We start from the raw sequence: 26,414 nt of genomic DNA on the forward strand, positions 1-26,414 counted from the left end.
TTTTTTAAATTTATTTTATTGTTTTTCTATTACTACAGTGAACTTTATTGATGGTGCATGACAAGGTCGGGCTCCCTAAGGTTCTCCCCCTCCTCAGGGTGTCTGGGCTGGAAACTGGAAGTCAGGAGATTCTCTGTGTGTTGGGGGATCAATTTGGGGCCAGGATCCCCAGCAGCTGAGAGCCTACCTTCCTGTCGCTGGGACTGGTGGTCCAGGGGGCTCTTACTGCTTGGAGGCCATATAAACCACGAGGTCCACCATCCTGTTGCTGTAGCCAAATTCATTGTCATATCAGGAAATGAGCTTGACAAAGTGGTCATTGAGGGCAGTGCCAGCCCCAGCATCGAAGGTGGAGGAGTGGGTATCACTGTTAAAGTCACAGGAGACAACCTGGTCCTCAGTATAGGCCAGGTTGCCCTTGAGGGGGCTCTCTGATGCCTGCTTCACCACCTTCTTGATGTCAACATATTTGGCAGCTTTCTCTAGGTGGCAGGTGAGATCCACAGCTGACATATTGGGAGGGTGGGGACACGAAAGGCCATGCCAGTGAGCTTCCCATTCAGCTCAGGGATGACCTTGCCCACTGCCTTGGCAGCACCAGTATAAGCAGGGATGATGTTCTGGGCAGTCCCTTGGCCATCACTCGGTCTTCTGGGTGGCAGTGCTGGCATGGACTGTGGTCATGAGTCCCTCCACGATGCCAGAGTTGTCATGGATTACCTTGGCCAGGGGAGCCAAGCAGTTGGTGGTTCAGGAGGCATTGCTGAAAATCTTCATGGAGTTATCATGCTTGTCATGGTTCACACCCATCACAAACATGAGGGCATTGGCAGATGGGGCAGAGATGATAACCGTGTTGGCTCTACCCTTCAAGTGAACTCCAGCCTTCTCCATGGTAGTGAAGATACCAGTGGACTCCATAATATATTCAGCACCAGAATCACCCCATTTGATGGGATCTCAATCCTGGAAAATGACGATGGACTTTTCATTGATAAATCACTTGTTATGCTCTCTTGCTTCCCGTTCTCAGCCTTGACTATGCCATTGAAGTTGCCATTAGTGGAATCATACTGGAACATGTACACCATGTAGTTGAGGTAAATGAAGGGATCATTGATGGCGACAATATCCACTTTTCCAGAGTAAAAAGCAGCCCTGATGACCAGGCGCCCAGTATGGCCAAATCCGTTCACTCCGACCTTCACCATCATGTCTCAGGGTTGAGGCTGGCACTGCACGGGAAGACATGGCTGTCTGTCAAACAAGAGGAGCAGAGAGCCTGTTTCTTAAACATGTCAACATAAGTATATTTTTCTCTTAACAACTATAGTGCTTTCTGAGTACCTGTAGTTGACACATATGCCTAATATATAATGTGGGAACTAGGGATGGATAGTGTGGGGGGAAAGAATGAACATGGAGGAGGTAGGGGTTGGTACCATGGGAAGGGGACATTGAGATAGTACTTGGCTATTTTATAGAGCTGTCCCTTAAATATTTCATGATTAAGGCCATTGGAAGGAAAAGCTAATGTTGAAATGGTAACAAAAGAATGTTTTAAAGCACCATATTTAATTTCTGCTAATTTATATCCTCTAATTATGACATTTTTCACACATCTAGATATCTGATTTCTAATTTTTAAAGTGTGGGTAAAATTTCCTTTTCTTTTAAAAGGAGATCTTGAACAATGCAAAAAAAAATAATAATGAAGACATGAAGACTGCCCTGGCTGGTGTCGCTCAGTGGATTGAGTGCCGGCCTGTGAACCGAAAGGTTGCTGGTTTGATTCCTAGTCAGGGCACATGCTTGGGTTGTGGGCCAGGTCCCCAGTTGGAGGCGCATGGGGGACAACTGATAGATGTATCTCTTGCACATTGATGTTTCACTCCCTCCCTTTCTCCCTCCCTTCCCTCCTCTCTCCAAAAATAAATAAATAAAATCTTTAAAAACATGAAGACACTTTGAACACATCATTACTCCATAGCATGATAATTACTTTTATTTTCTTTTGTTTTATCCATGATGTTCCACCCACACACTCTTTTTCTATCCCACTATCCATCTTCTGAAAACACTTTTATAAAAAGTGAAAATAACATCTTTTTCATCCTCTTGGATTGCCATTAGTTGATTTTCAGGCTTAAGGAAGGATGTTTTATTCTAAAATCAAGATTGAAAATGATCTGTGTTGTCTTCTAGTTAAGGACTAAGAGTAGGAGAGTCTTATAAAGAAAGGTAAGGCTCTGGAATTTTGATTTCTTTTGATTCAGAAAAATCTAAACCTGTTATTCTTCAGGGCATAACACAAAGCACATCCATTAAATCAGGATTTTCCTGATAAAACTCGAAATGGGCTTTTTTGACAGTCTGACCTATTTCACTTTTGTTGGGCTGCTATCCATATGCTTGGAGGTCCATCAAAGAGTGGATATTATACATAAAAATTTTAAAGTTCACTTGGCTGTATTAGAACTGTTATCCATCATCCATTACAAATAATCCCCCAAATCTTTGTCTAATCAAATGCAGTTTTATTAACTACTATACATTTTTAATAGCCAACCAGTTCTATTCATTGTAATTCAAGGTCGTGCCTCCATTGCCATCATAAATCACTTGTTATGCTCTCCTGTTTTTTAATACCAGCATAACTTTTGCTGTATCTTGCTGTCAAAACATTGTCGTTTAAATTGATGCAATTTTATTCCACATGTGTGCACCTCTCTGTAACCTACCAAACAGAAGAAATAATCTACCACCTCTGAGTTCTTTTCTCCAAACACCTATCATAATTAAAACTCTAAGTCAAAGGAAAATTCTTGACAATTGTGTTCATTCTGATGAGCTTCTTTTCACAGGCAGAGCAAATAAGATGTGGACTGAGTACAATGACTGGTCCATGATGTATGAATAATGGAAGCTTTATTTGCTCAGCATTCCAAAGGACACCATTTGCGAGCCAGCTAAAACATGATTCATTGTACCCACCCATGGTTCCCACACCAGTGCCAGACTGGTGTGAAAGACTCACATTTCCAGGACTACAGAAATGGTAGTCCTTAAATTGCCTGAAACAGAAAGAATGCCATCTCACTTTCCATATAGATTGCACATGTGCATTGATTTTTCCCTGGCTGTTTTGTAAGACATAAATTTTTTCCAGGTGTCTTACATAGTTCTTGGAAAATCATCTGGAAAATATGTGCTCAATTGAAAGCATCTCTGGCATCCACACCAATTGCTGTTAGGGAGATATTCTGAGATGCGTAGAAACTGAATGTGTCATAGAGATCTAACTAATGGTGTCATCTTTTTTTTTTTTTTCTTATCTCACACCTGAAACACAACATATTTTGGCTGAGAAGTGTCTTCTATCTGTTTTTTCATACACATTATCAGAGAGGGACACAGGAAATCTATGACAGCCCAACCTAAACTGTTCCTAGATGAGACTAGAAATTAAGTTTCTAGCAGGAAACCACATGTGCTTTGAAATTCAGTCTGACATGCAACAAAAGCATCCTTCCTCTTCTCAACCCTGTAACAATAGTCATTATGTTCTCTTACCAGAGAAATGGGCTTTCTGTCTTTTCTCTTGTTCATGGGGTAGGTACATGAGGCAGTTTATAATGAAATAGACCGACACGCTCTCCTGACATGCTTTCTCCATATCCAATTCTTTGAAGAAAAAACGAATTTTCCTTTTAATATCTTTCACATGGATATAAAGTCAGGTTTCATTATTTTCTTTATCTATAGTGTCCTTGGCCATATTCAAGATGCAACTTAGGAACCAATTATTTAAAAATAAAAAAGAACTTAAAGCTTTTTATTGCTTCTAAAATTGAAATACACTAGAATCACTGAAACGAAGATGTTTGTTTTTGCTTATCTCGGAGCGTGGTGCACTGTCATTACGGAAGCAAGTGCAGGAGAGAGATGATTGCAGCTTGACTCAGGCTATTTTAGAGACAGGGGCAGGAAGTGCTTGGGCCTGGGTCAAGTGATAGAGGTGCAGTGCACAGGACTCGATGCAGGATTTCATGAGGAGACTGAACACCTGAATTAGAGTGGACAGCAGAGGTGACAAACACTTAACTGGTTTCAGTTAAGAGGAAAACCTAACAGTGTGTTATAGGAGATGATGATGGGTGGAGAGCTCTGCAAAGTCTGTTCTTTGCAGGTTCGAGTCACCAAGCTCACGTGAGTATGGGCATGGTTCACTGACGAGTGAGGTTCACTTCAGCCACCTGGCCCCAAGTTCCTGCTGTGGGGGATCTGGGCCAAGTGCCTACAACTTCCTAACAGGTGTATAGATGTTTGGCTATATGTGAGCTCACAGTGTGGAAGCAAATGCATGGGCATCTAAATACAAGATCAGAATAAAGTACAGAACTGTGTTCTCAAAGACAAACAGACTTTACCAAGATACACTTAAAGATGAACTGAAGGCCCTGGCTGCTGTGGCTCAGTGAATTGAGTGTCAGCTTGTGAGCCAAATGTCGCTGGTTCGATTCCCAGTCAGAGCACATTACTAGGTTGCATATCAGGTCCTCATTTGGGGGCGCCAGTGAGAGGCAACCACACAGTGATGTTTCTCTCCCTCTCTTTCTCCTTTCCCCTCTCTCTAAAAATAAAATAAACTAATTAATTAATTAATAAAAAGAACTGAAATGATAACAAGTTGCAATCTAATGAGAAACTAGGCATATAAAATATAAAATACATTTTCTTTATAGAATTAAGTGACCCAAGAATCAGATTCAACAGACACTAATTGAGCACCTATTATATACCATGTACTCTGCAAATTTAATTCCTACAGTGGCCCTTTGCCATAAGTCCAATTTTCCTCATTTTACCAGCAAAAATGAGGGAATAGCTTGACATACTGGAAAGAGAGCAATAGTATCTCCTGATGATGGATTCTAGGTCACCTAGGGAGACACCAACTGCCTGCTCAACATCAAGATAGTATGTTGGGGACAGCCTGGGATCAGTCAAGAGCAGTGATGGTTACACCAGCTTAAGAGCATGAGTTAAAATCTCAGTGTTACGTTTTTCCTAACTGTGTGAGCATGCACCAGTAACTTACCTTCTTTAGCCTCAGTGTCCTGATCTCTAAAATGAGAATGATAAAACCTACCTTGCAGTGTTGCTGAAGGATTAAAGAAGCGTCTTACACCAAATATTGAGCATCATGCCTGACATGTTTGTCACTCAATAAGTGTGAGCTACCTGTCATGTCAGAGGAGAAAACTTAAGATGCTTGGTCACATGCACCAGCTCATCCTATCCTGCCAGAGTGGAGTGGCCCAAATCAGCCAGCTGATGGAGGGCAGGGGACACTGATGTAACAGTGTCCTCAAGACAGGTGTTCCTGGCTCTGCAGCCCTCTCCATGGAGAAGGAGCCCTCAGTGGCCCTCATCAAAGCACAGGCTTCTCACTGCCCAGCCTCACCACTGCAACCAGGGGCAGAAATGTCAGGGGGACAGGAGTGGCAGTGTGACACTCTGGTATCTCAAGGCATATTCACAACCCTGAAACTCTCATCAGAGAACATCCAGGTTCCCACCATTGAAGAACTTCAGTTTGAGTCAAAATGCTGCCTTTTTAACAAAATCATTGCCCCTTGTGTCTTCTAGATGCCTGAGTAGGATGATTTACATAAATATTTGAACCCCAAATGTGAGCATTCAAATTGGGCTCTTATAAGAAGAAATTCATTTCTAATTTAACTTAAATGTGCGTGTGGGTGGAGGAGTTGCATGTTTACCCCATCAACTATTCTGTCTAATAAATTATGTAAAAAATAAATAAATAAAAGTATGTGAGTCACATGACTTTTGAAGTAAAAAGAAAAAAGTAAATCAGAAAGGAAAAAAGGGGAAGTGAATTTTCCTAAGTATATCAGAAAGGCCTGATATATTCAGAAACTCCTTTACTTTTTTCCAGATCAATATGCAGCACTCAGCCCAAAGAATGACCAGAAAACTATTGAATAGAAAGCACAGGGATAGCAGCAGTGATTACGACACATGCCTGTCCAGCTGGGAGGTTCCCCTCCCTCTCTATCAGATTGGTTGCTATGTTAATATGTGAGGCCTAAAGGACCAGAATTAATGCACTCTGTTTTATCTCTGATGTGTTGGTATTCCCTCAAAAATCATTGACAGAATGATTAGAGATGGAGGGGTGAGCCTGTGTGAGGCCCTTGGCCACACTGTCATCTGCTGCATGGATGCAGGGTGCTGGCACGATGACCCTTCCCCCCCATTCTTTTACAGGGCAACAATTTTCAGCTGTGAATAGGCCTCTAATTTTTTTTTCTCTGAGTAATGAATACAGGGAATGATCTTCTTCCATTTTGATGAACAACAAAAATCAGATGAAATCTGGAAAGGCCGCTGGAGGAGGTGTTACAAAGCCCCTAAAATTGACAAAATTTAACTTAAAGACTACAGTCTGTTCATTCTGCTGCTGCTTTTTAAAGTGATGATACAGTTTTCTATTAATATGGAAAAAGGCAAAGATCCTCCGGAGAATGTTCTAGTTCACTCAGTAAGAATAGGGAAGTGTGTGGTGGAAGGGGCAGAAACAGGAAGTTGACATCTGGACATGAGAATGAAATTATCGTGTTTTGGGGGAGCCCCAGCCTCTGTCCCAGCCCTCCTCCAGCTCCCCTTTGCCCTCCAAGGCCTTCACCCTTGAGCAAGAATGTGGAGGAAGGGACAAACTTTCTCTTCACTGTTTACTCAAGAACAGTTGAGAATTCAGAGTCCTGCTGCTGTCAGTGGCTAAAACTGTTCTAATCCAGACCTACTTCTGGTTTCTAATCCCCAGTCGGTGACCCCAAACCAGCTTTCTTTACTTGCCCCTGAGAAATTTACTTAAACCCTAAAGAAACTTCCAGAGGGTGAAAATGCTACCACATAGCATTCTGGTATCGAAGCTTGTGACCACTGTGTATTTGATGGTGATTTGGAGCTCAGGAAGTGAAGGTCACATCCTAGGTCACGTCTGACCTGCCCCTCCAAGGGCATAAGTCTTTGCCACAGGCAGCTTTCTGAGGTCCACTGAGGATGTCAGTGATGAAGCATCAGCAGCAAGATATCTTCAAAAAGGGGGTAAGCTGGTAGGACAGGAAAGTGAGAAGCAGATAAAATTGAAGAAGAGAGATTATCTTCCTTGGTTATTTCTTCTTAAATCAGCAGAAGTTGGTTAGCAATAAGGAAGGGAAATATTTAGTATGTCAATTACAAAGCTGGTGTTGTAAATTATCAAACTGTGTGGAGCAGAGGTCCTAAGAAATACACCACCCACCCTTAGGTGGTTTTCCTTTGCCCTGGGAAATGGCTTATGATAAAGATGTTGAGTAATACCTATGCTTTACAGAAAGCTACCGCAGGTTTCCCAATACCTAGCACTGTCACAGAGCACCGAGCCTATCTGCCCTGATTTATAGCTCCATAAATATACACATAAATCTTTTCTCCCATCCCTCGTCTAAAGTTTTCACTTTTGCAAAGAGTGGAGAAGATTAATTTTTAATGTTATTAAATTAGTTAGAATAAAACCTAAGAATAGGCACCTTTGAACATTTGATAGAATGTACTTTCTTTCTCTCTCATCAACAGAGTAGCAACTAAGCTCCCCTCCTCATCCAGCTGTTTCTGAAATTTAAAGGGAAAATAAGCCATTAAATGCAAAGCATTAATTGAATTACCCTCTAATAAGACTGACTAAACTTAATCAGAAATATGGTGTGTTATGTTGTAGTGACTACACAATTCTGTAAATTCTTTCCATTTGATTTTTAAATATGCTATATAAATTTTCACTTTAGGAACAGATTGTGTCTTGTTGGACTGTGCTTGGGGTTAAATCAGATGTGACTGGAAAGATCTCATTCTAATACTTTGCATTTAAGTTAACTCTTAATTGTAGAAACACCAGCCTCCTGTAGGCTCTTAGGCTCTGGGGAAAAAGTCATGAATGTGCGCACAGGGATAATCATTCACAATCAGTTTGAAAAACAATTTCCCCCATAAAATTTCCTGTTACAGTAACAGAGAGCTTTACATATTAAAACATTTTTCAGTGGATTAATTTTATGAAGTATGGTTTAAAATGTTTGAAATGATGACAGCAACAATGAAGAAAAAAGATAAGTTTCCAATTCTGTTTTACCATAATCCCCATCTTAAAGAATACCTGGGGAACTGTAGCACCAGTATTATTACAACAGTGAGTTCTTTGATCTCCTTTATTTAAAAAACCTAAAACATAGTGAAACTGATGAGAATAAAAAGAGGTATTCCCATTGCTTACTACAGCAATATTGTGGACCCAAATTTCTGAATAAAGAAATTCAATTGTGTAAAAGTAGACCACTCATTTTAGAAAATACTTAATTCTACAAAGTTTTAGTGAGAATTAGATTACCAATGAATTTCATTCAAATTGAATGTGAGTAAATCCTGGTGGGAAAAACTGATCTCTACTGAAACAAATTGCTGCAGACACATCATAATGTGTTCAGAGTATGAGAATCTCACAGATGGGACTTGGGGTAGCAGCACAGGCCGCTGGAAGCAATTTAGCAGTGATGAGAGCCCAGGGCACAGTGCAGGGAAAGTCAAATAATGAAGAAGTAATGGCTGAACAGAATGTGTTCTTGCATCTGTGAAAGGTAACCATAAAAAATATCCTAGGTGTGGGGTTGATTATCTCTTGTTAGGATTAGAATGAAATACTGCTTTTATTAAAACATCTTCAAAATACCTATTTTATATATGTTTTCATGTAGGTCTAGTGAAGATATTCTCAGACGTTTTTTTCCCTGATGGGAGACACAATTAAAAAATTCTGAAACCAATTCTTCAAAAGAATCTAATATTAAAATTATTCCACCTGATGGACATGTAAAAGCATACTTCCCCTTTCTCACAACTGCAAACTTTGAAGGAAAAAGCATCCTAGACTATGAAAAAGAAACTTACAGCAAAGAATATCATTGACAATTTGGTTTATAATGTCATTCACAATAGTCTTATTGATATGACTCCTGGAGACTACTTTTTAAGTGCATGAGTTTTTTACATCAGCTTTACAAGTCACATTTAAGTCTCTAAGTCGGGGAGTGGGGGTTGCAGAGACTAAGAATACAGGGGGAAAATATTTGGCAGGTCATTCAGCTAATGAACAAAGTCACTTTAATTTTTGCTCACAATCTGACTCTTAAGCCTGTGAATTCTTTTCAAGGCCCAGGAATTGAATCCCAAGTAAGCCAGCAGAATTTACCTGTGTTCAAGAGCCTACACTGGTTTTCATTTGGTTTTCTCTCACTCTTTTTTTCTTTTCTTTTTTTTTTTTTTACAGTTCTGTGTTTCCCATGCTGAATTCTTTTAGGGAAAGTAGACTAATCTTACCTTGCTTTGACTCAAACACTTCAAGAGATAATGCACCTCAGTGGTCTCTGTGAAATCAATGCACAGCAAGAAGAGATCTCATTTCAGAAAAGAAATCTACTCACAGAAAATAGATAGGCTTCCAGTAATTAAAAAGGAAAATCGGGTTAAAAGAGTTAATGAGGTTTTATCTTCATAATTAGTCACATTGTTTTGTTAACAAAACAAAGCAAAACAAAAAAAGGTGTCTCCAATGAGCCTTCTGGGCTGTAATAACTCAGATTTTAGGGTGTGTTACAGTTTACAAAGCTTTCTCACAGATCATTTCATTTTAATTTACACAGTGCCTGCTTATTTTTCTGTCAGGTTTTAGAGGTCTGCTGTGATCAGCCATAATCTGGAACACAGGACTGGCTGGCTATAAACACAACTAGGGCACTGGCAGTGAGATGTCTGGGATGATATATAACAGACCCAGAAATGGAAGCCCCAGAAGGCTTCACACACTATTCCATCTCTAGCAGGATCTCAGAGCCAGAGATAACATCAATGTGAGACTCTACTGTCCTTAATTTGATTTTTATTGTGCAGAGTCATTTCCTGGGAGAACTAGTCTTACTTAAGCTTAGTTTTTAAAAGCATTTCATCCTCACCACTGTTTCCTTTAAGCTCTCCAGATGGAATTTTTACAGAAAAGCCTCTTTGTAGTCAACACCCAAAGAAATGAAACAGAAACCATTGATCTACATCAGCGATTTGCAACTGGTGTGCCACAAGAATTTTTAAAACATGCAATACTTGACTATTCAGGGGTACTGACCTTTTTTCCCTTAGACTGTCAAGTTAAAAAATGACAACCGCTGTTTTGTTTAATAAAATATAATGACAGATGAGTGAATGAAAATTATACCTATATTCTTATTGGCAGAAAATATTTTTTGGTGTGTCACAGAATTGTAGTAGTTTATGTGTGCCATGAGATGAAAAAGATTGAAAATCGCTGATCTAGATGGATTTGCTTTTGGTATATTGATAAATGAAGGCAAAACCTAATGCTTCATATGGTAAAAATAGCTAACATCTTAGTTGTAAAATTAAAATAAACATTTCTTAATGATTTCTGTAGATGCTGGCTTGCCTCATAATGTCCAGACTGCCACCTGGACACATTCAAAGTGTTTCAGGCTGTGTCCCATAGCTGACCTATTTTTGAAGGTCCCTCCTTTGTATGTGGGCTTCTTCTCTTTTCTCCCCCTAGGGTTCTGCCTCAAATCATTTTATCTGAAGCTATATCTGAACATCAATAGACAAAGGGAGAATTCAGGCAATTATACTAGTAATTTAAGCAGAAAAACAACAAAACAGCACTTTGCCTGAGTTATCTGGAAATTCCTAGCAAATACCTTCTGTTTCAAGGATCTGGAAATTTGCCTAACTTCTTTACTTTGCGGTTTTATGTCATAGAGCTCTGAGCATCTCAGGGTCTACACTTGCTCGCCTCATTTCCTGCTGCTTCAGACTGAGTCTATTCTAGGAAAGCTACACTGTCACAGGAAGGTTCAGTGGTTCTGAGGTATGGCACTTACAACACTTAGACTGATATTTTAAGTTCTTAACTGATTTGGGGCCTGGTACACCAGGCATGGTGAGCTAAACCAGCTGCTATTTTCATTCACTGATTCACTCCCTTGTCACTTCTCCAGTGCTTGCTCTGTACTAGGTCATGAGGATAGGAAAATGACAATATCTTGGCACTAGCACTTGAAGACTTAGAAGACATGTGAAAAAGTAGTTACAATACAACACAGTCAGTTTGAACAATGATTCCATTGAGGGCCAAAGGACACACCCTCTAGGGAGTTTCAGGCCCATAGAAGCAGAGTCACAAAACAATTTCTCATGAATATGCTTTTCATGCTTATCTTGTTTTATTTTTCTCCTACAATCCCTTATGGAAGAGATAAGCCAGTCTCTCTGGGGATTCTTTGCTGCCTCTCAAAAATATTCAGTGTCTGGGAGTTCTGGGCAAGACACTGTTAACAGATGAGGGTTGGGCAGAGGTTTGTCATGTATCTCTGCCAACGGCTCTCTCTGGCAGATGGCAACAGCTGCTTGGACTGAATCTTAAGAAAGTCCAGGAAGAACCCGTGCAAAATGGCCTCTTTATTACATGAATGACTTTCTCTGAGAGTGGTTTTCCGTGGTATCAGGGCATAATTCTTTTTGCTAATGCATTTGCTCTGATCATACCGAGATTTAATTACTCTACATAATGAATCACTATTTCCTTAAATTCATCTCAATGTTTGCATGCTGGTATTTAGTGTATGCTAATAAATCTAAATATTCATGCATTTGAGAATGAGATTGCAGATTATGTTTTAAAATTTTGTCTGCATTTGGTAGAACACTGAAGTGTAAATGCTGCAAGATTAGTCTCAAGTACAGTATTCTTATTTTGTATTCACTTTTTAAGCAGAGTTCTTTGACTTTCCTCACACTCTGGGTTCACCTTAGCTACAACAAAATGACACGTAGTCATGTTTAATTTAAGAGCATTAATCGGTGTTGGTAATGGAAGAACATCAAAGTGATTGATGTCAACCTTTTCTATTTTGATTTATTCACATTGAGATGCAACCTCTGATCCATTTGTTGAAACAGATATTAGAAATAAGTATCATTATTTTAAATCAAAGAAGGGAAAATAAAACTTGAATTTGAGCCATAGAAATGTACATTGTAAAGCACAAAAGTCTTCTACACTATTCTTAGTGTTAGTATCATTATTATTAGGCTTACATGGTGTGTCGCTGACTCTTTTCAGTGCTTGGTGTTCACCATCTCATTTAACCCCCTGCAAGAGCCCACAGGGTCAGTACTGCTTTATCCTCATTTCATAGATGAGAAACTGAGATTTACAGAAGTTAAGCTACCCACCCAGATTTACAGGTTTGCACAATGGTCTCAACCGAAGGTGGTATATCTCCCCTTTGAATATTCAGCAGAGTTTGGAGACATTCTTCATTGTCACAGCTGGGCAGAGGCAATGGCACCTGGTGAGGAAGGGTGACCATCCTGCCATGCCCAGGGTGGCCCCAGAATAAAGGATCATCTGGTCCCAAATTGCACCAGTGCTGCAGTTCAGAAAACCTGGGCAGCAGCTCCATGTGATGCCTGAGTCACAGCATCTTGGAAGACTGATTTCAGAGAAGCTGTAGGGGACAGCTGTGAGGGTCAGCAGTGGGGACAGTGGTGGGGATAGTGGTAAGGGACAGCATTGGGGGACAGTTGTGGGGAGCTGTGGGAGACAGTGATGGGGACAGTGGTAGGGGACAGCTGTGAGGGAAAGCTGTGGTCAACAGTGGGGTGCAGTGGTAGGGGACAGATGTGAGGACAGTGGTGGGGGACAGCAGTAAGGTGTAGTGGTGGGGATAGCAGAGGGAGATAGCTGTGAGGGTCAATAGTGGGGGCAGCAGTGGTGGGGACAGTAGTGGGAATAGCAGTAAGGGACAGCAATTGGGGGACAGTGATGGGGTGCAGCTGTGAGAGATAGTGGGTAGGGGACAGGGGCGGCAATGGTCAGTGGCTTGCCACCACACAGGCAATGGCTCTTTGTTTTCCTGCCTCACAGCCTGCTCCAAAACACCTGTGCAGGTGCAGCCTGGGATGGCGTAGGTGTTAACAGCTGAAGCAACCCTTTAGCTATGTGTAACCTTCCTTTTAACTGATGGGATAGTTCCGAGGGCATTGTCCACAGTTCTCCTGTGTGTCCCAGAGGTACTGAGTCTCAGTTTCCCACAGTGGTCCCCAACTGGTCCAGTGGTACTTACCTAGTGCCATTTCCCACTGGTACAGGTTGCCCCAGGGTTGTTGACACCTCTGCAGTGCCAGGCTGCATCTGCTGCTGGGTATCAGGGGAAGCTTTGGGGAAGAGAGACAGAGACCACCCCCCAAGCGTGAGTTGGGTGCTGGTAACTACATGAAATGACAATGAAGTCAGTAACACACATAGGACTCGTGTTTAATACTTCCCCGTCTTACTCCGGGCACACTCTCTTCTTCCTACATGTGCCTCCCAAGTAAACTAATGTAATCAAGTGCTTATTTTAAGTTCTGCTTTTAAGGGAACTCAAACTAAGACACATGCTAGATAGTCTGCTCTGTTAAACTGCAAATCCAAGTAAACAGAACCAAAAGCCACTGTGTCACCATATAATGAGGGTAGTCTGTCCATTAGCACTCTATGAACCACAATTTCGTCCCCAGTTTAATTCCCAGCAACAATTTAATATCACTTTATTAGGACCCTAAGTTCTCTCTCTATGTTATCTTTTTCCCAAACCCAATAACATGCCCCCAAGCTAGGAACCCTGCTTTCGTTATCTGAGCAGAAGTCGTATGGCTTATGGGAGGAACCCAGCTGACCTGACCTACTGCAGATTTAGGCTGAGAACTTCAACTTGGCCTTTGCTATTGTTTGGAAACCTGTCATGAAGCTTTTAGTGACTTTCTCACATTCTTCTCATCTCCTTTTAGGCACAAACCTGGCTGTCAGCACTCTTGCTTCATGACTTTTTTGTATCACTTGGCTCTTTCTTTCTGAAATCTTTTCTTCTTTCAGTTTACCTGATTATAATCCATTTACTGCTCCTTGGATCCTTCTGACAGTTGTTTTAAAAAAAAAATCCCCTAGCACCTCTTTTTCCTCCTTCCTTCAATCTGAGTACAAGTCTTACTGTCAGTCCTTCTCTATAATATATTCACCTTCTGGGTGAGCTCATACACTTCTAAATTTCTGTTTCCAGCTCTGATATTTCTCCCAGGTCCCAGGGTCATTCCTCACTGTCCACTTGATTAACCCATCAGCTAAAGCCCTCTTAGGCAGCTCACATGGCTCAGGAGAAGTTGAATTGCCTCCCAAGTCCAGGAATGCACCGGAATGGTCTAGGAGGATCTCAGTGCCTTGAAGGCAGACGTCATTTCATATAAATGCCTCTCTCTCTCTCTCTCTCTCTCTCTCTCTCCATATATAGCACTTACTCTCATTTTATCCATTTCTTACTGGAGTGAAAGGAATGAAACATACAAAACTGATACTAACTGTGGTTAAAGACTGATTTTTGCTTTAAGGACTCAGCATAATGTAGATGATATAAATAAGTAGAAGCTTACTACTGATAATAGCAGGAGGCATGAAATGTCTTAATTGAAACAAATATCTGCCTTTAGTTAAAAAGTGTACATCACTTTGCCCATTTTCTTAAACTCGTATCTTAATAGAATTTTAAAAATATTGTCCAATACTTGAAAAGTTTATTTTCTTAATCTTAACGTAACTTCAACTTTTTAATGTTTATTCACATTTTCATATACATTTTTTCCATGTGTAGTTGATTTTAAAAATAATAATTTTGAATATGTAGTCATTGTTATATATTTTATTCACTTAGAACTATTTCATAAATACATTTCAATATTTCCACCCAATTATCAGTTATCATTTTAATAGCTGCATAATAATCCATCAAATTTCCTGATGGTTCCTTCCTTTTTTGTTGGACAATTTGTTTCTCAGCATTCATGAGTTCTCTATGATGTTATTGAAGCCTAGTCTTTCTGCCATGGATTTTTTTTTCATCCTCTATTAAATACTGCCTCCATCACCCTTGGATTACTATCTGTTTGCTTGGTTTCTGGCTATTGTGATTTGTAAATGTATGCTATCATCAATTCACTTATTTACCGTAGCTCTGATCAATGCTTGATTCTAGCAGCTTTTCTCTAGTATGTACATTCCTGGCTCCCAATAGCTGGTGCTTCTGATCCCAGCTGCTCAAAGACTCAGGAGGAGATGCAGCATGTGCAGGGGAACATATTCCAGAATAATTGAAGCTTTTAGAAGTTAAAAGTTACTTCTGTTTTTTTTCTCCATAAAGTTCTAAATTGTATTAATAAATCTGCCCCCAGGATACATCTGAGTTACTTGATGATAATAAACATAACAGCTGAATATTATTTTCGGTTTTGAAGAAGAGCAGACAAATCAACAGCAATCATAACATTTTTTCATATCCCTGAACTAGGATGGAACAATGCTTTCATAGAAGATGTGATCTGGGTGCAGAGAGCATCAGCTATGAAATGCAACAGGTTGCTATTGCTCCTGACTTCAAGAAACATTAAATCTATCAATACAGACACAGGTCAGATTCCATGACAAAAACTCCGAGACCGATCAAAATAATATAATGTAGCAAGGCTTGGGGTAAGTAACCTATAGAAATAAATTCTATATATATGATAAAGGGGACGAAAAACTAATTCAACAAGAAAGATAAAATATTGGGGAACAAGCATGAGATTCATCTTCTCAATATATTTTCATTTTCTCCTTAAATTGGTCAGGGTTGATTTCCTTTTTATTTTTTATTTTTTATGATTTAGTCTCTAAGATGTTTTTTATTACATTTTATAGATTATATTGTCACAATAGTTCCATTTTTTTCCCTTTTGGTCCCCCTGCCCAGCCTCCCCGTCCCCCAGCAATCCCTTTCTTCCCCAGTCCATGTCCATGGGTCATGCATGCAATCTCTCCTGTTTCTACCTTTCCTATTGTAGGGGCACCAAATATTCCCTGTAAAAAGTTTCAATATGTAAGTATGTAAAGGCTTTAAATGTTCTTTGTAAGAAGTAGCAAGGACTTGCTAAAAGGCCTTGGAAAAAAGGAATGTAAGAAGGAGTGTTATAGCAATTAGTGATTTACAAGCTAAAAGCACCTCAGCCTCTATCACCTTCCATTTACTTGTGTCTGGTTTGTAACATTTGTGAAGGTTGTGCTTTGCAGAATGTCTAGCCCTTTGAAAATAGATTGCTTCACAGGGAGTTCGTCCCTGGCTGAAGAGCTATGCTGCCGCTGGAGATAACCTTATAGCCTTGCGAATTTCTGTTCCTGTTACTGCCAAGACATTCCTGCAGTCCAGCCCAGCCCCCTCTTCCTAAGGCTGTTTCCCACCAAAGAAGAAACAAAGAGACTGCACGAGTATAAAAACCCTGCGTTTAGACTCCATTGTAGGTTGGAGCATGTTAGAGACCAGCTCAGGGTCTGCCCAACTCCTGGCCATTATTAAAAATCCTTTGCTTAACTTTATACACCGCTTCAGAGTGTTCAATCTCACCTATATAGCCGTAACATTTTGGAGGCCCCAGCAAGATGCCTCTGTAAAGCGGTGCCGCCTTTGGTGAGCCCCTGGGGCTTCATGCGGTTCCGTGTGTCTAGCTGACATGTGGCAGGACAGCGGCCGCAAGCTCCGGTTGGGAGCAATTCCTTGCGCCTTCAGGAGACACTCGGGAGCTGCTAGAAGCCCTGATGGCCCAGTCTAGAGTAAGCAAAGGACAGTGGACAGCCTCAGCGACAGGTGAGTGGCAACCCATTTGGGCAGTGGACTTGGGCCACTGCCATTGAGACTTGGTCTCTTTTGTCCTCTGGATGCAAAGGTACATATTCCCGAACAGGGAGTTTGTTGAAGCCAGCTAGGCTAGCTTCATTTGGATTGTATAGAGCTCTTTTGGTTTGGGGTTGTGCTGCCTGTAGCTGACACTGTTCGTCTAATCTCAGAAGCCTAGGCGGGGTTTGGGTGGGATTGTTTAACCTCTGAGTGAATGTTAAGGTTAAAGTTAAAAAGTTATCTCCTCCTTTTGCATGACTCCACAGACAGGCTCTAGCCTCGCAGGAGGAGAGGCCAAGCTGGCATTTGTTTGGCTTCCTTTGGGAGCTCCCAGCCTGTGTTTGTCTGCGCCGTGAGGGGGAAATTGCTCCTGTGCCTTGTGTTCCAGCTCCTAATTGTAATCCAAATTAAGTGCATGTTTGTAGCAATCACCTTAGCCAACATAAGGGGATGCCAGTGTAAGCCTGCACCCATAGTACTTGACTGTGTGCTCCGGAATTTCCCCAAGTTCCGGGGACAAAACCCCTTCATGAAGTCTGGCACCCTGGAAACATTCTGTAGGTCAGAGTGGCATGCTTTTGGGGTCAGATAGCCCCCCCCTTGGGAGTACTTTAAATCTAAATATTATAAGTGTAAAATGGTGTCACTCGGGGAGCAAAAATGCAACAAGCAGAAGGGAGAGGGTTATTGGGGGAAGTAGCGATGTTACAGAAACAGGGGAGTCCAAAAATCCCCAGAGTTTGCAGCTGGGGGATGGGGAGAAGGAAGCAGCTTTCAGAATGCCTCCACAAACCTGAGTCTGGTGGCCGGTGTCTTTCATTACGCAAAATTGCTTGGATGCTTCCAAGGCCTCAGGTGGATGGGAGGAGTCTTGAACCAGGGGACGGTATGGAGAAAGCACACAGAGCCTACATAAGGTTCTGTGAATGGTCAGAACTGTTTGCAACGCCCACTGCGTCAGAGGACGCAGTCAGGGATATATAAGCAGCTGCGGACATTTTAGGGGGGTGCTCTCTGGGGCTGTCTCCCTCGCTGGCGGGTGTTCGCAGGGGTGCTCTGGCGAAGGAGAGGAGGTCCACGCGGTTTACAGAAAGAAGACATTTTGCAAGGAGGCTGAGAATCCTGGCGGTTTTGCATTGAGAGCTGAAGGGCACCACAGCACAGAAAGGACCTCCCCAATCAGATTGAATGATTGGCAGCTGCTGGTAAAGCTGAACTGTGTTTGGGAAGTAGGGAAACGGTGTTTCTGACCTTCCTAAAACTGGCTGGGTTTGGTAGCGGGGGAGGCAAGGATATGTGTAACTGTTAAATAAACAATTTCTTTTCACTCAACTGAACTATTAAGGGTTGTAATTCTGGCTGCGGGCAATTGGACCCCTAACTAAAGAGCCCATGGGTTTGTTTTCAATGGAGCAGCCCAGGGGCTCTGTAACAGCGAGGCAGGAGGGAGCCGTGCCTTGGGAGTGTGGCTCCTGCTCTGCACTTCTAAGGGAAAAGTGTTTTTTTTTGTTTGTTTGTTTGTTTTTTAAGAAGAACAAAATAAAAGGTATTATCTTGCAGATGGCTAGTCAAGGCCAAACAAACTTGAGTTAGTTTAACATATTCTGTAATCTGGGAAGGCCCCTGGTTCCCAGCTCAAATCGCTATCTCTCAAACAGCTGCAGGCGCGGGAGAGGGGGGCGGGCAACATGAAAACCAAGGCTATCAATATGGGCAGTGTCACAGAAAAAAGCCTAGGACCCTCTGTGCTGTGTCCTGCTGCCTTGGAGCCCTGGCCAGAGGGATGAGGCTCCTTAAAAATTTCCCCAGAGAAATTGCTTGCAGCATTTCTTTCCACCCCAGCTAACTTCTAGCAATTCAGTTTGCATCTGAATACTCCCTGCTGGAGCAGCAAGGAGAGGCAATGTTAAATTTGCTAGCCAAGCAGCTGTCTAATCCCCTTGCTACAGGTTACAGAGACAGCAGAATGTCTGTCTAACACAGAGGGAAAAAAAAGTGACACTTAAAACTCAGGCCGCTCTTCTTCAAACTGGTGCAAGCTGCTTGGGTGCCAATCAGCAACACCGCTAAAGCTGTAACTAAAGGGCCTTCAATCTCCTCACTGCTTCAGCAGGGGGAATATGCTTATATCTTAAGGAAAAGTGTTGTTACACATGAATAAAACTAATGTCAATTCTAGACAGTCTCTTTAATAAGAAAGAAAAAGGAATAATCAGGTGGGCTGCTATAAGAATATACAAAAGCAAGCATCCTCCTGGTCAAAGAATTGTCCTGGCCAAACAAAAGTTTCCCAATATAAATCCTAAATGGAATAGTAATAGGCCAAATAGAACAATTAAAAAAAAACTTCTCAGGAAATCTCAAAAGTGTATGTTAGAAAAGAGGAGGAGAAGCAGAAACTTCAAAAAGCTGCAGAATATCTCTGCAAATCTAGGAACTTTTAGCTGCCAGATAATAAGTTTAAGTATAGTCCTTCACCGTGTGGAAAACAACAAGGATTGGAAGCTTGTTATGGTTAAATCTGAATGGTTAAAATATATAGAAAGTTTATGAATGTTGCAGGTCTGTGAAAAGTTGTAATAATAAAAATTGTGAAAGTTTTTAAACCTAGGAAAAGGAAACCTCAATTACTTATGGTCTGATTGTATGGTTACTGTACTTTGTATTGGCATTGGCCATATGCTCTAAAAGGAAAATTAAGGTTTCCCAGGGAAATTTAAAACATCACACTTAAAAAAAAAAAAAAAAGGAAACCAGGGAAAGTGTAAGGCATGTAAATGCAAAGGTTTGTTAAAAGTTTATAAAGGTTAAAAAAAATGTATGGTTTTAATAATGAAAAGTATAAGACATGGAAATGCAATTTTACTAAATATTAAAAGGACAAAAATTTTCCTTCAGACTGTATATTTTTCTCCCTACCTGATCCTTCCAAAATTTGGCAATTTGAAAAAGTAAGTAATAACATTAGGTTTCTTTGCATAAAACTAAGAAGACCAGTTATAAATAAAGGTATTGCTAGCCAAGACTTTGACTGGAATGACATGCCTGAAGGAGGCATGCTTAGGCTCTGGTTGTTACCAGGAAGCCCTAAGGAACTGGATTTAACTTTTGAAGCTAAGAAAAGCCCATGAGAAAAAGGCCTGACACCTTGGTTGGTTGTGCAGTTCATGGCAATCTTTCCAGGGAAGGAACGAAGGTTGCTTTCCTGAAAAATGGCTAGAAGGAACCTCAAGGTACAATGGAAAATCCAAAGAACTTGGAAAAAGCAGGTGTTTACGGGCAAGGCTGAATGGCAGGTGTGTGGCTCAGCTTCTGTGCCCTAATGGGCAGACTAACAGTCAGCATGAAGGTTCCTTGTATAAGTTCCAGCAAAGCAGACTTAAAAATCATGTGTGACCAATCACCGCTCTTGTTGTGTTTATGCAAATAAACAGGCTAAATTAAAATTGGACTTGATACAGTCCCTTTAATAACAAGAAGCGTAATCTTAAGGAGAAAAATCATGACTCAAGGAAAATGACAATGCTCAGTGGTAGACCAAACTCGTGCAGCTAACTATAAAGTTTATTTTCATTTGAAAGTTAAACCAGGTCTATGACATTATCAAAGATGCTTAATTTACAGGCAAAAAGAATGTCAAGTGCCTTGCAACTGAATGTCTTCCTAATAAGACAATCTCTCAAATTTAAAGACTAGTTTGTAAATTATGTTGTGTAAATTAACATGTGTGTTCTTTCTGTTTTCATAGGGCATAAGCCTATAATCTCATTACCTGACTAATTGTCTGTACTTATAGGCCTCACTTAAGAAGACCATCTGCATTGCTGCCTCCTAAGACTCAACGGTTTGGCTGAACTAAATGGTTGGGTTGGTAAAGTATGGGGTGGTCTATAGGCTTCACTTTAAAACTGGTTTTTCTCTTTTCTATCCTAATGACTTGGACAAAAAAGGCCTAGAGGTCTGAGAGGGGGAAAATCCTAAAATACTCCCCTCAGCCCTAGCTAAGTATAGTGGACAAAAGGGTTTTGGACAGGTGTGACATGCCCTGCACACCTTCCTCCAAAGAAGCCATTTCTTTTCCTAATGTAGGACATTGAAAATTAATCCCTGCCTTTTGTCATGGTGGTTGTAGGTTAAATTATGCCTTTTAACCCTATTGCCAAATCTGTTGCCTCCAGAATATGACAAGGATGCCAACTTGTCCAACAGTGCCAGCCCTTGGAAACTGAGCATGCCGCTGCCCAGGACAGCCAACTGACCTGGACTCTGCAAAATCCTTCCCCATAAGGAAGGGCCACACTCCCCTCCACCCCCACTCTTATTAGAAATTCCTAGACCCAAGTGTAGGTAGGACGATGACCATGTTCAGCTTGAAGCAGCTAGAAGAGCACAAGACCTTCTCCCATTGTCCTCTTATGAAATAAAAAGTCTTAAGTCTAAGGAGGGGAATTATACAGGGGCTTCAGCCATTCCTTATAAGAAAAGAAAAAAACTGGGAATTAGGCCAATTCCTCCCAAGTATACTGCACTACACTGAAAAAAGGGTAAGGCAAAAATAAATAAAGTGCCATAAAATTTTCTACCATTTTGAATGTAGTGCTTTATTAGTTGGGCATTTCCTTAATTGCTATTAATCTTTGACTAGTTTTCAAAGCTGTACAACTTATTTTAGTCAGTTCCTAGTTGTTAATTTAATGTTTCCATAAGGGTCTGGAAATTTGTTTCCACCATCTTGCTAACATTCCATTTGCTCTTATTAATCATTGAATCTACAATGCATGGCACATAGCAAGTGCTTAACAAATGTCTGCTAAATTAAATTGTAAGTGTTTGCTTTAGGTTTGTGAAATATGTTGCTGGTATTTTAATAGAAATTGCATTAAATCTATAATGTTAATTCTTCCCACCCATGAATATAGTATATGCTTCCATTTATTTGTTTTTTTTTAATGTGTTTTATTGATTATAATGTTACATTTGTCCCAATTTTCCTTCTCTCTTCTCCCCTCCACCCGGTGGCCCCCCTCCCTCCTGCTTCCATTTATTTGTATCTTCATTAATTTCTTTCTTCACGGTTGTGTAGTTTTCCGAGTTCAGGTCTTTTGCCTCTTAGGTTAAGTTTATCCCTGAGTACCCTTCTTTTTCTTGTTGCTATAATAAATGGAATGTTTTCCTTTTTTTCTGGTTTCTATCTCTAATGTTTTATTGTTGGTATATAGAAACGCTTTTAATTTCTGAATATTAACTTTGTGCCCTGCTATTTTGTCAAATTCACTTATTAGGTCAAGTAGATTTTTCGTGAAGTCTGTAAGGTTTTCCATGTATACTATCATGTCGTCTGCAAGTGGTAACAGTTCTATCTTCCTTTCCAATTTGAATGTCTTTTATTTCTTCTTCTTGTCTAATTGCTGTGGTTAGAACTTCCAACACTGTTTAAAAAAAAAAAAAGGTAAAAAAAAGTGGACATCCTTGTTCCTAATCTCAGAAGGAATGCTCTCATTTTTTTGTCCATTAAGTATAATATTGGCCTCAAGTTTCTTGTATATGGCCTTTATTATGTTCAAGTATGCTCCCTCTATTCCCATTTTGCTAAGTGTTTTCATCATAAATGGGTGTTGTACTTTATTGAATGCCTTTTCAGCATTTATTAATATAATCATGTGGTTTTTGTCTTTCATTTTGTTATATAGTTCATTACATTTACTAACTTGTAAATATTAAACCATCCTTGCAGCCCTGGAATGAATCCCACTTAATCATAATGTATAATCTTCTTAATGTGTTACTAAATCTGGTTTGCCAACATTCTATTAAGCATTTTAGCATCTATGTTTATCAGTAATTTGGGTTGTAGTTTTCTTTCTTTATTGTGTCTTGACCTAGTTTTGGAATTAAGGTAATACTAGCTTCATAAAAAAAGTGTAAAAGTTAGTTCTTCTCTAAATGTTTTGTAAAATTCACCCATAAAGCTATCCAACCTTTTGTGTGCTGGCAATTTTTTTTTTTTTTTTTTTTTTGTTACTTTTCCAATTTCACTCTTTGTTATCAGTCTGTTCAGGCTTTCTACTTCTTAATTCTGTTTTGGAAAATTATATGTTTCTAGAAATTTGTCCATTTTATCTAGGTTGTCAAGTTTCTTGCCATATAGTTGTTTATAGTAATTTCTTACAATCCTTTGTATTTCTGTGTTATCAGTCATAATATTTCCTCTTTTGTTTCTAATTTTGTTTATTTGGGTTCTTTTTTTCTTAATAAGCCTAGAACCAGCTCCTGCATTTGTTAATCTTTTAAGTTGTTTGTTTAGTCTCAGTGTCATTTAATTCTGCTCTAATCTTAATAATTTCCTTCCTTCTACTTGCTCTGGGCTTTGGTTATTATTGTTCTAGTTCTTGTAGCTATGGGGTAAAATTTTTATTTAAAGTTCTTCTATCCTCTTTGGGTAGGCCTGTATTGCTATGGACTTTCCTCTCAAAATTGTTTTTGCTGTGTCCCATTGGTTTTGGGCTGTTGTATACTTATTATCATTTGTTTCCAGAAACTTCTTAATTTCTTCCTTGCAGCTCCTGAAAGCTAGCATTACAAATACCCAACTCCTTATCCTTGCTACTAAGCCCCTCCTGAAAAACAAGGTTTAAAAACCCTACTTATAGTCCCTAGATGTCCCTAATAGGTTTAGTCCAGGGACTTAAGGGGGGATTATGTAGGGGCACCAAATATTTCCTGTAAAAAGTTTCAATATGTAAATATGTAAAAGCTTTAAATGTTCTTTGTAAGAAGTAGCAAGGACTTGCTAAAAGGCCTTCAAAAAAGGAATGTAAGAAGGAGTGTTATAACAATTAGTGATTTACAAGCTAAAAGCACCTCAGCCTCTATCACCTTCCATTTACTTGTGTCTGGTTTGTAACATTTGTGAAGGTTGTGCTTTGCAGAATATCTAGCCCTTTGAAAATAGATTGCTTCATAGGGAGTTTGTCCCTGGCTGAAGAGCTATGCTGCCACCAGAGATAACCTTATAGCCTTGTGAATTTCTGTTCCTGTTACTGCCAAGACATTCCTGCAGTCCGGCCCAGCCCCCTCTTCCTAAGACTGTTTCCCGCCAAAGAAGAAACAAAGAGACTGCACAAGTATAAAAACCATGCGTTTAGACTCCATTGTAGGTTGGAGCATGTTAAAGACCAGCTCAGGGTCTTCCCAACTCCTGGCCATTATTAAAATCCTTTGCTTAACTTTATACACCACTTCAGAGTATTTAGTCTTGCCTATGTAGCCTTAACACTCTGTTACCATTATTTTAGAGTTACTTCATTAATTGATTTTTTTATAACAATAAAAAAAGTAACACCACCCCCCCTCAGACTTTAGACCCTTTATAATCTTATAGAGGACAGTGGGCGATGGTCTCCTGCTCGTCTATCTGCTTCAGGCTGGGCGTGGTCATCATCCTACCTATCCTTGGGTCCAGAAATCCCTAATAAGTGTGGGGGTGTGGAGAGGAGGGTAGCTTCCCACATAGGGAAGGATCTTGCAGACTCCAGGTCAGCTGGCTGTCCCCAGACAACGGCATGCTTGGTTTAACAGGCTGGCGTCCTTGTTGCATTCTGGGGGCAACAGATTTGGGAACATGGTTAGAAGGTATCATTCAATCCATAATCACTAGATGACAAAAGGTAGGTATTAATTTTTCAATGTCCCCAATTAGGGAAAAAAAATAAGAGGGGCTTCTTTGGAGGAAGGTGTGCCAGGCGCATCATATCCGTCCAGAACCCTTTTGTCCACTATATTTAGCTTGGGCTGAGGGGAATATTTTAGGTTTCCCCCCTCTTAGACCTCTGGGTCTTCTCTGTCCAAGCCATTGGAATAGAAAAGAGAAACCTGTTTTAAGGTGAAGCCCACAGACCATCTCATTCTTCACCAACCCAGCCACTTGGTACAGCCAAACCATTGAGTCTCAGGAGGCAGCAATGCAGACAGGATTAAGTGAGGCCTATACATATGGGCAATCACTCAGGCAGTGAGACCCTAGGCTTATGTCCTTTGAAAACAGAAAACACATGTTAATTTATGTAGTATAACCCATAAACCATTCTCTAGTTCTGTAAGCCTGTCTTAATGGGAAGACATCCAGTTGCAAGCCATTTGACATTCTTCTTGCCTGTAAATTAAGCATCTTTGATGATGTCATAGTTCTAGTTTCACTTACAAATGCAAGGTAACTTTAAAGAGACTTTAACGACGGTTAGCTGTATTATTTTGTAGTCTACCAATGGGCATTGTGATTTTCCTGGGGTCACGATTTTTCTCCCTAAGCTTACCCCCCTTGTCATTGAAGGGTCTGTATTAGGTCCATTTTTAATTTATCTTGTTCATTTGCATGAACTCAGCAAGAGCAGCAAATGATCACTTCTGATCTTTAAGTCTGCTTTGCTGGATCTTACACATGGAACATTTATGGTGATCTTAAGTCTGCCCTTCCAGGTGCCAAAGTTGAGCCACGTACCTGCCATTCAGCCTTGTCTGTAGACACCTGTATTTTTCAAGTCCTTCAGGTTTTCCATTGTGCTTTAAGGTGCCTTTTAGGCATCTCTCAGGAAATCAACCTTCATTCCTTCCCCGGAAAGATTGCAATGAACCGCACGTCCAACCTAGGTCCCAGGCCTTTTTCCTCGTGGGCTTTTTATTACCTTCTGAGGTCACCCTTTGTTCCTCAAAGCTTTTGGTAACAACCAGACCCCAGGCATGTCTTTTTTAGGCATGACATTCCAGTCAAAGTCTTGGTCAACAAGACCTCTATTAACAACTGGTCTTATTCTTTTCATGCAAAGAACCTTATGTCATTACTTACTTCTTCAGGGTGCCAATTTCTGGAGGGATCAGGTAGGGAGAAAAATATACAGTGTGAAGGAAAATCTTTGTCCTTCTAATATTCACTGGAATTGCATTTCCGTTCTTTATATTTTCTCTCCCCCCCCCACTAAAGAGGGAAAGAGAAAAAAAAATGTTTATCTATTACATTTGTCCCACATTTTTTTTTCTATTGCTTTCCAACTCCCTGCCCACCCTTTCTCCCACAGTCAGTCCCCACTGAGTTGTCCATATCCATGGGTCATTTATACATGTTCTTTGACTAAACCCTTCCCCTTCTTTTCCCGTTCTCTCCCTCCCCTCTTCCCCCTTGTCATTGTTAGTCTACACCTTGTTCACATACCTCTATTTCAGTTTTGCTCATTTGTTCATGTTGTTCATTAGTGTCCTGTAATAGGTATAAGGTATTTTTCTTTCACTGCCTGGCTTATTTTGCTAAGCATAATTCTCTCCAGTTCCATCTATGTTGTTGCAAATGGTAGGAGTTCCTTCTTTCTTTCTGCTACATAGAATTCCATTGTGTAAATGTACCACAGTTTTTTGATCCACTCATCTACAGATGGGCACTTAGGTTGTTTCCAGCACTTGTCTATTGTAAACACTGCTGCTATGAACATAGGGGTACATAGACTCTTTTGGATTGGTGTCTCAGGATTGTTTGGATATAGTCCTAGCAATGGAATTGTT

The 26,414-nt window shown here is 40.4% G+C and overlaps 2 pseudogenes; one reads left to right on the plus strand and one right to left on the minus strand.

Annotated features, from left to right (window-relative positions):
• Positions 1 to 222: 222 nt before the first annotated feature.
• LOC150004578 (glyceraldehyde-3-phosphate dehydrogenase pseudogene) lies at positions 223 to 1,211 on the minus strand (annotated as a pseudogene).
• A 5,878-nt stretch (positions 1,212 to 7,089) lies between these two features.
• Positions 7,090 to 26,414, plus strand: part of LOC150004579 (large ribosomal subunit protein uL15 pseudogene) — an 83,133-nt pseudogene continuing 63,808 nt past the window's right edge.

This window comes from Furipterus horrens, unplaced genomic scaffold, assembly GCF_987537825.1.
Source record: "Furipterus horrens unplaced genomic scaffold, mFurHor1.1.pri manual_scaffold_7, whole genome shotgun sequence".
Lineage (NCBI taxonomy): Eukaryota > Metazoa > Chordata > Mammalia > Chiroptera > Furipteridae > Furipterus > Furipterus horrens.